Source organism: Cibotium barometz, chromosome 35 (genome assembly GCF_041138505.1).
Source record: "Cibotium barometz isolate CiBa-2024 chromosome 35, ASM4113850v1, whole genome shotgun sequence".
Lineage (NCBI taxonomy): Eukaryota > Viridiplantae > Streptophyta > Polypodiopsida > Cyatheales > Cibotiaceae > Cibotium > Cibotium barometz.
Window position 1 is genome coordinate 23192310 of NC_141080.1, and position 16019 is coordinate 23208328.

The 16019-nt window shown below is 37.9% G+C and overlaps 1 protein-coding gene across 1 annotated transcript in view; it reads right to left on the bottom strand.

Moving 5' to 3' along the window:
• Nucleotides 1–16019, bottom strand: part of LOC147618244 (cysteine-rich receptor-like protein kinase 42) — a 40686-nt gene that overhangs the window by 2329 nt on the left and 22338 nt on the right. The gene's annotated exons all lie outside the window — the stretch shown is intronic.

Below are 16019 nucleotides of genomic sequence, written 5' to 3' on the forward strand. Positions count from 1 at the left end.
TAGCTTTTCTCTTATTGATTATTTATATCTGTGAGGAGAAATTTTATTTGCCATTATTAGTAGTAGCCAACAACATATTGATCATGAATCATGTCCTGTCATATTTGTAATCTCTATAAGGGTGGAAGAATGTTAACATGCTACACTTTTTTGTGTCCGAGATAGGTGCTAGTTAGCATGACTTTTTACAATGATTTTTGGATTCAAAGATGACCCACAATGCAAAATTTCTTATCATGCTATACATCATTGGAAATCTTTTGAAGAAGAGAATCTTCTTGTATAATCTCCGAAAAAATATAATTTTATTTGCAAAAAATTTACCATGTGCCTATTTTTTATGTTAGCAATACTACAAAAGCACTGCTAAAAACCTTAAAAAGCGTAGCATGTTAACATGCTTCCATCCATAACATTATTATCATCTTGAAATAAACTAATTAACAACAAAGTTATTAAAAAATTTAAGTCTTAGTAAACAAATGGTTGTAGTCTTAGTAATAAAGCAAATATGGGTGGTGTTCTAAATGAATTTGAAGTCTACTTTCCCCAACATATTTTTTTAGAATATTTATGAACTAAGTACACCATGGTTCAAGCATTGAGCTTAGGTAAGAAGGGATAAACTCACAAATAGCTTCTTTGCTTCTCTTTATAGGTTATAGAGAGGACATAGTCTATAACTATTTGTTTCTGTGAATAACGACTTCATGATATGATCCACAAGAAGAAAGTTTACAATTAGATAAAGTAGGAGTTTAGAGGATGATACACCGTAGATTGATTATCTAAGAATATAAATTTTGTAGAATCCATATCATATCTTTATATTTTCACAAGAGATATATTGTGAAACACTAAATGGAGGTGCTACTTGTAGATGGGACATTGCACATCCAAGTCATTAAACGTCTCATGTATCTCTCGAATACTCGGCCAAATATGTTTTTAGAGTGGGTGTGCTTAGTAGGTTCCCCAACAAGACTAAGAAAACCATTAGAGTCATGGTTGCGAGCAATCAATTCAAAAAAAATAATGGAATACGATATCATATATGCTTTCGGTTGGAATCTTGGAATCTTTATATCTCCAAGGCCATTATTGATTCAAAAGAAATATGGTATTATGTTTTGGGTTCTAAGGACTCTTAATGTCACAATCTAGACTAAGCAATTGACTCATTCAAAATGTGTTATAGCTTCAAATTGGTTGAATACTAATCAAAATAATCCTCACTAAGAGACCTAGTGAAGACACTATCATAGCTTTTTGATAAACAAGATGAGAGAAGCTTTCCTTTTACCATCCATTAGGATCTCCCACATAGATTAATGTTGACTATATAAATGTACTAATAATATGGTACACTCGGGTCTTTACTTTAGCGTAAAGCTTTGGTTTTTATAATTCCACATGGTTAGCTATAGCTAATAAGTCTCGCATATTCTAAAGAGTCCATAGAAGTTCATAGAAGCCACAATCTCTCATAAGATGCAAAACATGCTTAGCTCTTTTTCATGGAGTGCTGTTGTTGGCATGTTTAATCAAGCAGACAGGTATCTTTGTTACATCATCACCTCCTCAAATATGCAATGATTCCTTCTTTTTATCTTGAAAAGGGAGGTGTAAATTACATCATCATACAATCTATATATTGGAGTGGAGACAAAGGTAGCAACACACACAGATGCAACAAGCAAGGAGAGTGAGACAGAGAAGCACAACACTCAAAGTAGATTGATGATGATAAGTGAAGTACTTTCAGTGGTGTGCTTCTCTCTCTCTCTCTCTCTCTCTCTCTCTCTCTCTCTCTCTCTCTCTCTCCTTGCTTGCTACATATGTTTGTATTACTACCTTTATCTCCACTCCAAGAAAAACGTCCTAAGGAGGGAAAAGGTACCCCAACCCATTATTATCCTACCTCCACAACTGTGTCCACAAATCACTACCATATTGGCTGCAAATCCCCCCCTATAGTGCCAATGTGAACATATATAGTGATCATGTGGCTAATCAATTCCCAAAAGTATATAAGCCTAAGCTTTGTGAAAAGCTTCAGATTCCTCTCGTGAGAGAGCCTTTGTGAATATATCTGCCACATTGGCATGTATGGAGTTATAAGCTAGGCTAATCTCTCATGCAATGAGCCCCTCCTAATATAATGATAATGCACCTCAATGTGCATTGTGTGAGCATGAAACATTGGATTCCTCGCAATGGTTAATTCTCATCTTCATCATCACAACTCGAAGTGGACCCCGTATTGGGCTGCTTCTTGTTTTGTTGAGCTAGGATAGATATGAATCACTAAGATAAAAGCAAAGCCAATAGTGGAAACTCATATGTTATAACATCTAACCAAATTGGAATCACTAAAATCATGCAACTTAGTATAACCACCTTACTATATAATAGCCCAAGGGAGTGAGTGCCCTATAAGTATTAGAATACTCACTTGGCAACCTATCAATGGTTACTTTTGAGATTGTGCATAAACTTTCTCAACTAGGAGACCCAAAACTTTATGACTCACCTTGTATTGCATAGATAGATGAGACACCCAACACTCTCCTAATAAAGTGATGCATCAAATAATTCACATGCATCCTTGAGAATAGGCTTACTAGTATCTGTACATACTTTAACTCTGTACATACTTTAACTACAATATCATAATACCATCATTATGTTGGATAAAGTATATGTTCAAATAATAATGCAATGACCCCAAATCATGTAATTTAATTTTTTCTCATCTTGACCTGTAAGAAGCATGTCATCAACATATAAAACAATGACCAATTTACTCTTCTTTACATAGAGGGTTTACATAGAGAGTACTCTTATTTAGACTACTACAAAAACCTTTTGTAACCAAGTATATATTTATCTTCTTGTACCATGTTTAGGAGCCTTCTTAAGGCCATATAAATCTTTTCTTGGCGTGCATACTTTAGACTCGTGACCCTTCTCAACAAAACTACAAGCCTTAGGTAAACCTCCTCATGTGAATGATCATTCAAGAAGGTCACCTTGATATCTAATTCATATGAATTCCAACCATAATGCATTGACAATGTAATAATACAATTGATTATAGTCATACAAGATATCTAAATCATATGAATTTGAACCATAATGCATTGCCAATGTAATAATAAAAGAGATTATAGTCATACAAGATGTGGGTGGAAAGGTCTCATCATAATTTATGCCTTTCTCCTAAGAAAAACCCAACAAGCCTTGCCTTGTAAATGGTTAACGCTAACATTAGCTTTATACTTAAGATTATAAACTCACTTTGTACATGTTCACTTATTCGAGAACACTTCAACCTTACAAGATAGAGAAAAGAGGAAGAAGAATGCAAGGTTGTTACTTGCTTGCACCTTTATCCACTCTTAGTAGAGCTCTTAGCTTAGAGAATAACCCACCATAACATTATTATTCCTTACCTTAGTTTAGGGTAATGTAGAAATAAAATCCCAATTTAGGCATAGTGGATCAGATATGACTCTTTGTTTCTTAATTCAGATGATTATTTATGCACTAAGCGTTGATGTATAGAGAGACAAGAAACAAATAAGATATATGTAGAAGGAATATAGAGTCAGTTATGCATCTTTGTTTTGCAATTATGTATGCATACTATGTGTAATGTTCTATAATCAGTGTGTTCATATGTTCAATAATGTTGCAATCATGTTTAATGTTGAATTCATAAACTTTGTGTTGGATTATCCGCCAACACTTTTGGCGATCTTAATGCGATCGATTCCTCGCACATCCTCTAGTTTATGATTGGGACGTAATACAAGCTTTGTATGGAGATGGCATGGGTGGATGTTTTTCCTTTTCTTATTAAGTTGCAAATTGTTTACTATCTTTTAGAACTTCCTTCAGTCCATATTTGTTGTCACTCAAACCTCGATGGCATTCGTCAATCCATATGACATGTTGATGTGTTCTCCTTATGTAAAGAGGTTTTGCCTATTCCGTATATCTATGTTTTGTTAATTTGTTTATGGTGTCTAGTTAATGGAGTCAAAGTGATCACATTTCATGGGTTTCCACTCTAGATCTATTAGAACATCTTCCATTTTTTGTATTCAAGTCAATTTTATCACTTCTATGTCGCTATCGAATAGTCTTCCCCATCTCTATGCTTAATTGGATGTGCAAGAGTAACTTCTTCTACAAGAAGAGTGTGGAAATGACTCTTTTTAGTCTAATATTTGTTGTTGGATTATTCATTTACAATGGAATAGACCTAGTGTTATGATGCTTTGCCAGGCGCGTCACACCTTGTAGCACTAGATAGTCTATGGGAGAATGCCCCCAAGGATGAGGACTATGAGAGTTTGCTAAAGAAGACAAAGTACCTACTGATGAGGATGATGAGATTTCATGAAGATGTTGGTGTTGTAGAAGGTACAATCAATGAGCATTCAGCGGATAGCGAGCACACACACGATCACAACCGAGTTCACTCATCGGTACCTATCAGCTAGTGTGACTTTAAACCTATTTGTTTTTGGACTGCTACTTGTCAGGTTAGGTGTATATTTATTCTTCACATGTCATCCAAAGTTTCTGACTCCAATTGATCCCACCATTAATAGAATTGATGGGCTAGTGAAAGCCACTCAAAGATTGGAGCATAGTTTAGGGGGATAGCTCAAGATCAAAGAAAGAGAAGAAAAAGAGAGACAAAGATTCCTTAGAGGATGACACCTTGGATGATAAATTGGATGTGGAATCAGATTTATAATCCAAGAACAAGAGAAAATCCCAAAGTTAGAGACAATTAAAGAACAACTAGTGGTGTTAGTATGGGCTAAGATTTAGGGTACAAGTGTAGGAGCTGGATTTAGACTATGATAGCCTGATTCCGGAACAATAGAGAAATCACGGAACAAAATCATCAGTAAATGGGAAATGAATCCACAATAGCACGAAATACTAATTCCGAAACCACTGAGGAGGCTGGAAGCTCAGGGAGGGGAAGAATTGGGGGTGGGGGTAGGATCTCTCAAATACCCAAAATTCAAAGGCAAGAGTGAGGAGGAACCAAATGCTCACATCTTTGCTTTTGAAACCACTTCCAAGAAAATAGAGCTCACCACAAAGGACGTATTAGATTACTTGGGCGAATGGAGATATTTTGGAAATTTGAAATTGGTGAATTTCAAAAAATTTGGGAAAATTTTACAACTTTGGGAGATTGAATGATCAAACATCGGATGGTTTTCTTCACACCATTTAGGGGGACGATGGATTTTAATACAAGTTGATAATCACACAAATGGGTGGTGTTTATAAACACCTTTTAATATATATTCTATCAAGGTTTTATAATGCTTTTCTACACCATCAATAAAATCAATGAACGACCTTTTTTTCAAAATATGTACAAGAAATTACATAGAATTTAAGAAATGTAAATTTAAGAACACATTACCAGATAAGTCAAGAGATTTGCAAGTCTCCACTGCTAAGCAAGCCTTCTTGTGCTTTTGTACGCACATTCTATGGAATCTTGATCCTCTTAGTATTTGTGACTTTTGACATCCAGGACCATACAACTGCATCAATACGTTCCCAAACTTGTGGATCCTTCTTATTCTCTACCAAAAACTTTCTCTAATAATCCTCATAGACTTTTGCATCACTTAGTACTTTTTTTGTTAGCACAAGGTGCCCAACACTGCATTAGTACCTTATTGAAATTAGGTGATGTTGCATCTATCTCAATTTCTGATTAGGCAACACCAAGCCATATAGGATTAATTGGATGAGATGGCCTCACCAAGAAAAATTTTCCTTTCTTAACATCTATCATCAAGCTCGGGGGGGTCACTCGTATAAATATGTAAGTATCACGTGGGTTCAACAGAAGGACATTTTAAATATTTAAAACTTACAGAAATATATTTACAGAGGGGATTTATTTATTGTATTTTAAAAAAAAATTACAGATTTGAATAGGAAAGGATACATTATATTCACTAAAAAATTCACAGATAAGGGACTTTTTAAATAGGCCTTGAACGCACGTGATATAGAGGATTTACATATAGTGACCCCCCCGAGTCATCAGGCTAGACTCTTTCCTTGGCTTACCACTTAAAGGACCACAATAGTGATTGTTCCATTCCTCATAGCCTATGAACTCATTATTGTGCCTATCAAAGTCTCAGGGGGTTCATTATTTATATTGTAAACTCTCTCTATCACGTGCGTTCAAGGCCTAATTTAAAAACACCTTATTTGTAAATTTTTCATGAATAAAACACAACCTTTTTTAATTCAGTATGTAAATACCCTTCTATATATAAAAAATGTCTAAAAAAGGGATTTTAAAAACCCCTTCTGTTGAACCCATGTGCTATGCTTACATATTTATGAGTGACCCCCCCTCCCCCCCCTGACATCTAAGTTATCCACATGATCTGCCAATTGTGTCTTTGGCCGGAACTCTGAGTAAACTCTTGTCTCTGATAAAATTAGATGATCAAGTTACTCTAGCATATTTTTCTAGTAATCTATGATTGGTCTAATATAGGGTTCATATGATGTTGTAACACCCCTTTTATCTACACGCTTCTCCCAAAACCTAATGTAGTCCTTTATGCCTGCCATTACTTTGCAAGTGATCCCTTACAAATTCAACCATTGGTAGCATGTTTGGAAACCCTGTTGGAAGAAGTGGCTGTCCATCAAAACCTTACTTCCACAACTCTTGAAATGCCTCCTTTCCTAGTAGGTATCCAATCAAGTGAATTGGGATGTACTTTGTATTGCATCATTGGTTTTTCTTCAAGCATGAAGAAACAAAATTGCAATGGTTTAGAATGACCCACAAGCATGTCTTGTCCATCATTAAGATAACCATCAACAAAACTCTTGAAGTTGGGGATCCTTTTAAGAAGAAATGGTGCTGGCTTGGATTTGGAAGAGCATCTAAATGTATCCATTAGATGTGGAAAAGTCAATGTTTTATCCACTCTCAATTTCTCAGAAAACATGCTAAATATTACATTAATGTCCTCATGAGTGTGCCCTACCATCAAGAAGCGTAATTAACATGTCTTGAAGAAACCTCTTGCAACAAGTAGAGAAAGGTATGCAAATAAGTACCGAATTTTATTCTCTAATGCATAGCTATCTAGTTGTAGTAGCAAGTTCTTTGGCAATTTACGAAACGAGGAGGCAGTGCTTGCTGTAGTCTCTGTAGTAGAAGTTGTGGCATTTATATCCCCTCACTTTGTATTAGTGACACTTTCTTGTAATAAACTATAGACCCATCCCTCTGGAGAGGTTCCTTACCTTCTGAAGCATAATGACAATCCAAGGAACTGCTTGAGTTTAGAGCATTTAGAAATGGAACATTGTTTCTTTCTTAGACCCTATTAGTAGCTATGTCCCCAATTGCATGCATGTCCATCCTCTCGAAGTTGCGCAAACACAATTCAAGGGAGCCAACTATGAGATTCAGAACATTGTTTCTTTCTTAGACCCTATTAGTAGCTATGTCCCCAATTGCATGCATGTCCATCCTCTCGAAGTTGCGCAAACACAATTCAAGGGAGCCAACTATGAGATTCAGAACATTGTTTCTTTCTTAGACCCTATTAGTAGCTATGTCCCCAATTGCATGCATGTCCATCCTCTCGAAGTTGCACAAACACAATTCAAGGGAGCCAACTATGAGATTCAGATCTGAGGGCCACAAGCCATTTATAGTGAAGTGTTCATAATGACCATGCCCATGTCCATGAGTAATCATACCAATTAAAGACACTTGTAATTGCTAAGAAGAATAAGTGTCCTTTGACTTCACCCGAAGTCTTGGGATTGTTGTTTTCTTTTGGTCCATGTTGCCATGAATTATGCATAAGTATTTACTAGAATCCATCTCAGAGGACCTGCACCATGTATAATAAAGGTTCGTACAACTCTATTGCTGTATAATATGCTTATTTCTTTCCTCCATAAGTATATTGCGCTCCTCTCGACACTTTATGGCTACCAGTTGTGCGTGCCTTTATCCCACTACACAAACTGCATTTGGAGAACTCGCTACTCTTGACCAAGGAAACAATCTTAAAGTCCTCATTCCATATTCTACTAAAAGAAGAACTAGAAATATTTTCTAAACCCAAATGGAATAGGCCTTTGTTTATCTCACGTTGGATACCTACCTTTTTATATACTTCAAGTATTACCAATTGAGTCTCTCTAGAACCATCCATGGTTCTACTTTTGTGACGCATACGCTCTGAGTTATTTTCCACAAACTCTTGCATAAGAGCCCTTACCATACATGTGTGCTCCCTATTCCTCCTCATGATTCCTGTATTTCCATGCACATATTGTTGTGCACCATTCTCAAACTTCCCCTATATCTGTAAAATGATGTTTTTTGTACTCCATGTATCTCCTACCATGCTCTGCAACATACCTCCACACCATTCACCCTAAATTTATAGCTTGCCTTTCCATCCGTGTCACACGATGCAAAGCCATAGAAAACATGTCATACACATAGTTTGTGCTAGATTCTAGAGGGTTGCCCCAAAAATTATTTGGAATTCTTATTAACATATCTCGATCAGCATGCTGACAACACTTGCACTCACAATAATCAATCGAGGAAACTCGTAGCACTTATTCCATTGACATTGTGAATATTGATGTTGGTGGCTCTTTTTTCTTGGGGTGAAAGTGTACCTTTGTTTCCTTGAAGATGAAACATCTTTTGTGTCGATACACCATTCAAAACATTATGTATACTGTCATCATGTTCCATGGGCACATATCTGTGCGCAATGGGCTTCCATCTAACATGGTAATTTGCTTGATTGGCCACTTAACGAAGCTTACACTACCAATCTCTTGTGTAGTTCTTGTTGAGGTAGTAGTCCTTATGTTCTGGTTGTTCTTCTCTATTTTCCCACACCTAAACAATCCTCTCCCAAGGTAGCAAAGTTTATGGAATCATAGGGATAAACATATAATATCACACCCTTCCCAATGGTCTCTGTCATGCTATCATTCCACAAAGCCACCTTTTTCTCTCTCCAAGAATCACAAATTTATCATTTTGCACTGAGGAAATAAGCATTGCCTTAACATAAGGGGACATGGAATCACTTTCTATAGTCTCTTCACCCGTGGCCTCCTCCAAATATGCACCAACACATTGGAGAGAGGTCTTAGGCCATTTGACAACACTCCAAATTGCTTCACCAATTGTCATTGCATCCAGTGGAGAAAGGTAATAGCACATCATTATTAATACCCTTTTCGATTGTCACCAATACATTGTTTATCCATATTTTCACACCATTGCAAAAGCCCTCTAAGTCAATTACACATATACTGCCAAAACTTCATTACCCACCACTAGCATCTTTATTTTGTCCCCACCTCTAAAAGCCATGGTCCTTGTTTATTTTTTAAACAAAACTAAAATCAGATAAAGCACTCATACATCCCAAATAAATTCAATAAACATTTTCAAGACAAGAATTCACTAAATTAAAAGGGATAATGGTAGTGGTGCCATCATCCTCATAATCAAATTGATGTAAGGGGGGAGAGAGGCATCACTGCCATTTCCCTTGCATACATTTCTTGGACGGGAGAATGGCACCACTACCTTGAGGAGAATGGGAGTAGTGCCACACTCCCTTGATTGTAAGGGAGAATGGCAGTGGTGTCATTCCTATCCTAGGTTCCTCTTTGTACGGAGTGAACTGATCTCTCTAACTCAGGGGGGTCACTCGTATAAATATGTAAGTATCACGTGGGTTCAACAGAAGGACATTTTAAATATTTAAAACTTACAGAAATATATTTACAGAGGGGATTTATTTATTGTATTTTAAAAAAAATTTACAGATTTGAATAGGAAAGGATACATTATATTCACTAAAAAATTCACAGATAAGGGACTTTTTAAATAGGCCTTGAACGCACGTGATATAGAGGATTTACATATAGTGAACCCCCCGAGCTCTCTAAGCCCCAAGTCTACATCCGCTACAACTCTAAAGGCAAGAGTGTCCTAGATCTCTACGATCTGTGTACCAAATCTTAGTATCTTGGACAAATCTCTTTGGGGTACACGTAGAAAGTCAATATTAGGTAATTTGGGAAAAATCTCACATTTTGGGAATCAATTACTCCATATAGTTTTGGACATATCTTAAACATACTAACTCCAAATTTGTCGGAGATCATAGATTTAGATTCTACTCTTTAAGATCTTTCCGATGATATGTCACATGAGGGGGTTTTGACAAACTTTTGGACAAGTTCACCATGCTCCCATTTTTCAAATGGGAATGGGATTTTTCCCAAATTATCTAATATGGTGTTTAGACACTATTGTGTCTCTCAGGCCACCACTTCAGTCCTCTAAATAAAGGAGGATGGGGGTGGTTTGATAACGTGGTACCTATAATGATACCAAACATGGCCCCAAACCAAGATTCTATGGAGGAGGCCCACCAAACTAAGATTCTATGGATGGATCTTGTATTCCACATAAGTGACTAAGCCAGTTGCAAAAGTTTTTTGAGGTTGGTAAATGAGTTTGAAATGGTGGCGAACACTCACTCTTGACTCATTAACTCCTCATTGATAGACTTTAAATATCCTTGACCATATAATATTGGTTGCCCTTGATTGTATAGAAAGAAAGCAACACATGTGCTAGTGAATAGGACTTGGAAAGGAATTTTTAGGTCGATCTGTCAAGGTGGTATGCCATCTTGAAATGTCTCACTATTAAAGTATATTGAGATCACAAGAGTTTGAAATTTGGTGATAGATTTTATATTATTGTTTGAAACACACTACATTCCAGCGTGGCATAGTAATAAATATGTGACACTCGCAAACAAGGTAAAGGCAAGCGATTAAATATGTGAGCCTAGAAATAAATATGTGATGCTAGAAAACAAGGTAAATGTAGACGATTAAATATGTGATCCTAGAATAAATATGTGATGCCAACAAACAAGGAAAATGTAGGAGATTAATAGGGCACCAAAATCAAAATTGAGGGTGTGATCAATTAATTTCTTTGGCTTGATATTTATGTGAGGGTTTTTTTTGTAAGGTTCAAAAACAAGAAATGATATTTATTAAAAACTTTCTAATTTGTGTTTGAGGGCATGTCCAACATGCACCTACTCAATAGATTGCACTCTCTAGAACAAGAAAAGGAGGAAGGATCTTGTCTCTCTACAACGCTCGAGATATGTATCATTTGCTGTAGTGGCTTAACAGTCACATCTCTCTTGCTCTCTCACATGTAGAGTTTTTTTTGTTTCTCATGCTTCTCACGAGGCTTTGCATGGCGGATCTCTCTCTCTCTCTCTCTCTCTCTCTCTCTCTCGCGCGCGCGCGCGCGTGTCAACCACCAACATGAGAGAGTTCTATCTCTTGCACGAACAGGAGGTGGCAGTGGTGAGGAGGGGGGGAGGAAGAAGACGACAAAGATGTGAGGTGTCGACATAAATGTAGTGAGGCCTCAGGTGTGCAATATGCATATGGCTTACCTATTTTGGGCTTTAAGGTTTATTAAAGAAAAGTTAATTAATCAAGCCCTAACACCTTAGTCTATGATAATGTATCGAAAGTTAAACCTTAACATTAGACCTTAGTTTTTTTTTAAATTAAACACTAACTTAAAATTGAGTGTATTTTTTTCTCTCAAATCTCATCGCACAATGTGATTTCTCTCTCTCTCTCGCAGTACTCGTGCAATATGTGAGGCTAGCAATAATTTAATGTAGATGTCTAGCTGATGTGGCTGGCTAAGATTAGCTTGCGCTAGGGCGAAGCTTGGCCACCTCCCTCACAACGCGAGCTTCTGTAGATTTTTTAAGCACAGCACAACCACCATCATTTGGCGGGATTAGGAGTGGGTCATCCGAGAAGATGGCAGCCGTGTTGTAACGACGCACTGCGCTGGTGTCTGTTCGGAACATACATCTTCTCACCCTCAGGAGCATCTGATGGTCGTTAGCAACAATGAGCTCCTCTTGCACCGTCGTCTTTGACAGCTCCTCCTGCATCTCTGTCTTACTGCAGTGCTCACAAATTGTAAGATGGCTCTCTGTGCCTGAACGAAAGAGAGGACGACATGTTTTGGTAGAAGAAATACAGAAAAGCCACACATGGAAGAGAGAGAAGGAGAGAGAGAGAGAGAGAGAGAGAGAGAGAAGGGGGAGGGGGGCTTCTACGTGCTGGACAGCACCTTCACCGCTAGGTTTCCATCATCTACTATCAGGTTGGCATCATGATTCAGCGAATGAGCAAGTTGAGGCATGGTGCTCATTTACACATAGGGGAAATGTGTATACCTCTAGCGATTGCATTCAAATAGCGACCATCATCAAGCTATACATAGAATTTGTTGTTGGGGCAAGGGCACCATCATCAATCTCCACAGAGAGCTCTCTAGTTGAATCTGGCCCAACCAAGAATCCCTCAAGCCAGGCAGGCTCTCTCTCTCTCTCTCTCTCTCTCTCTCTCTCTCTCTCTTTCTCTCTTGCCTCCTCACACCCAAGATTTTTCTCTCTCTATCACACACACACACACTTCTCTCTCTCTCTCTCTCTCTCTCTCTCTCTCTCTCTCTCTCTCTCTCTAATTACTTCAATTAGTTTAAAATATAATTAGTGTTTAGATTTTAGTTTGTGTCTCATTATTATTTATAATCTAATTAGTGTTTGATTAGTTTAGTTTAATTTGTGCTTAATTAGATTAGTTTGGAGTTACCTAGTTTAAAATTAGTACATGGATACAATTTAATCCTGATTTTATGAACTAGGCAAAGCGATGCACCCATACATACATTTAAAAAACAAATGACAAAGAAGCGCACCTGCAAATGTAGCTTCACTATTATCGATTGCGCATGCACACTTGTCTTTACAGGTCCAAAATGATGAAAATACCAAGAGAGAATTTTTTGGGATATTAGATACGCAATGCTCGAATTTCGAGGAAATTTTGAAACATGGGTTTTGGAATCCGAGGGAAATTCAAAATTCAATGGATAGAAATTGGCACCATACTTATATTCAAAAAAAGGAGGGAGAGTGAGGATAATGGGGGTTAAAATTCAAATTCAAATTCACATTCAAAATTGAGAACCGAAAATGGGGGGGAATGGCACTACTCCCATTCTCCATAATGCCATGGGAGAGAATGGCAGTGGTGCCATTCTCCCCATGAAGGTGATAGGAGGCCTTGAGATTGGCACCACTGCCATTCTTCCTTGAATGTAAGGGAGAATGGGGGTGGTGCCGTTCTCCCCTTCAAGGTGATGGGAGGCCTTGAGAATGGCACCACTGCCATTCTTCATTAAGAATGGTAGTGGTGCCATTCTCCCCTTCAAGGCGATGGGAGTTGTTAAGAATGGCACCACTGCCATTCTTCCTTGAATGTAAGGGAGAACGGTAGTGGTGCCAGTCTTCCCTTCAAGGTGGCTACACATACCCCTCTCTCTCTCTCTCTCTCTCTCACACACACACACACACACAAATAATTCTCTCTCACAATTTCTAATTACTTTAATTAGTTTAAAATCCAACAAGTGTTTAGATTCTACTTTGTATTTAATTAGTATTTACAAACTAATCAGTATTTGATTAGTTTAGTTTAATTATTACATAATTCATATTTGATTAGTTTAGTTGACTTATAGTATTTACAATCTAATCAGTATTTGATTAGTTTAGTTTAATTACTGCATAATTCATATTTAATTAGTATTTATAATCTAATTAGAATTTGATTAGTTTAGTTTAATTAGTGCTTAATTAGTTTAGATTAGAGTTATCTAGTTAGTATATGGATACGAATTAATCCTAATCTTATGGAACTTTATTTATGTTTGTATGTGTATGTACATACGTACATACGTACATACATTAAAAAAATAATCCACAAGAAAGTGCACCTGTGAGTGGGGATTGCATATGCACACTCAACTTTACAAGCCCAAAATGATAAAAATACCAAAGAGGGAATTGTTTGGGATATTGGATAGGCAATGTTTGAATTTGGGAGGGAAATTTTAAAACTAGGGTTTTTGAATCCAAGGAGAGAAATTCAAAATTCAATGGATAAACATTGGTGCCATACTCATAACAAGGAGGGACAATGAGGATAATGGGGATTAAAATTCAAATTCAAAGTCACATTCAAAAATTGTGAATCTAAAATGTAGGAGAATGGCACTATTACCATTCTCAATAATGCCATGGGGGAGAATGGCAGTGGTGTCATTCTCCCCTTCAAAATGATGGGAGGCCTTGAGAAATTCAATGGATAAACACTGGTGCCATACTCATATTCAAAACAACCAGGGAGAGTGAGGATAATGGGGATTAAAATTCAAATTCAAAGTCACATTCAAAAATTGTGGATGTAAAATGGAGGAGAATTGGAGGAGAATGACACTATTGCCATTCTCGATAATGCCATGGGGAAGAATGGTAGTGGTGCCATTCTCCCCTTCAAGGTGATGGGAGGCCTTGAGAATGGTACCATTGCCATTATTTCTTAAGAATAGTAGTGATGCCATTCTCCCCTTCAAGGTGATAGGAGTTTTAAAGAATGGCACCATTGCCATTCTTTCTTAAATATAAGGGAGAATGGCAATGGTGCCATTCTCCCCTTCAAGGTGGTAGGAGGCCTTGAGAATAGCACCATTGCTATTCTTTCTTAAATATAAGGGAGAATGGCAGTGGTGCCATTCTCCCCTTCAAGGTGGTAGGAGGCCTTGAGAATAGCACTACTGCCATTCTTCCTTGAATGTAAGGGAGAATGGCACTGGTCCCGTTCTCCTCATGGAGGTGATGGGAGGCCTTGAGAATGGCACCACTGCCATTCTTTCTTAAACGAAAGGGGAAAATTGTAGTGGTGCCATTCTCCCCATCAATCAAGGTGATGGGAGGCCTTGAGAATTGCAGCCACTACCTTTGTTCCGTGAATGGAACCACTAGACTAGCAATGGTGCCATTCTACTCCTCAAGATTATGGGATGGGAGGCCTTGAGAATGGTAGTGGTGTCATTCTCCCCTTTTAGGTGATGAAAGGCCCCGAGAATGGCACTGGTGCCATTCTCCCCTTCAATCAAGTTGATGGGAGGCTTTCCAAATGGCAATGGCACCATTTCCATCGAGCCTTGAATGTACGGGAGAGTGGCAGTGGTGCCATTCTCCCCTTCAAGGTGATGGGAGGCCTTGAGAATGACACCATTGCTATTCTTCCTTTAATGTAAGGTTGAATGACAGTGGTGCCATTCTCCTCTTCAAGGTGATGGGATGGGAGGCCTTGATATAATAGCACCACTGTCATGCTTCCTAGAATGTAAGGAAGAATTGCACCACTGCCATTCTTCCTTGAATGTAAGGGAAAATGGTAGTGGTGCCATTCCTCCCATTCAAGTTGATGGGAGGCCTAAAAAATGGCACCACAGCCATCCTTCCTTGAATAAAATTGGAGAATAGCAGTGGTGCCTTTCTCCCCTTCAATCAAGGTGATGGGATGTCAAATTCAAAATCAGATTCAAAAATTATGAATCTAAAATGGGGATAAACGGCACGACTATGATTCTCCATAACGCCATGGGGGAGAATAGTAATGGAGCCATTCTGCCCATGAAGTTGATGGGAGGCCTTGAGAATGGCACCACTACCATTCTTCCTTGAATGCAAGGGATAATGACACTAATTCCATTCTCCCCTTCAAGGTGATGGAAGGCCTTGAGAATGGCACCACTGGCATTATTCCTTGAGGGAATGGCAGTGGTGCCATTCTCCCCTTCAAGGTGATGGGAGTTCTTAAGAATGGCTCCAGTACCATTCTTCCTTGAATATAAGGGAGAATGGCACTAGTGCCATTATCACCTTCAAAAGGTGGTAGGAGGCCTTGAGAATAGCACCACTGCCATTCTTCCTTGAATGTATAGGACAATGGCAATGGTCCCA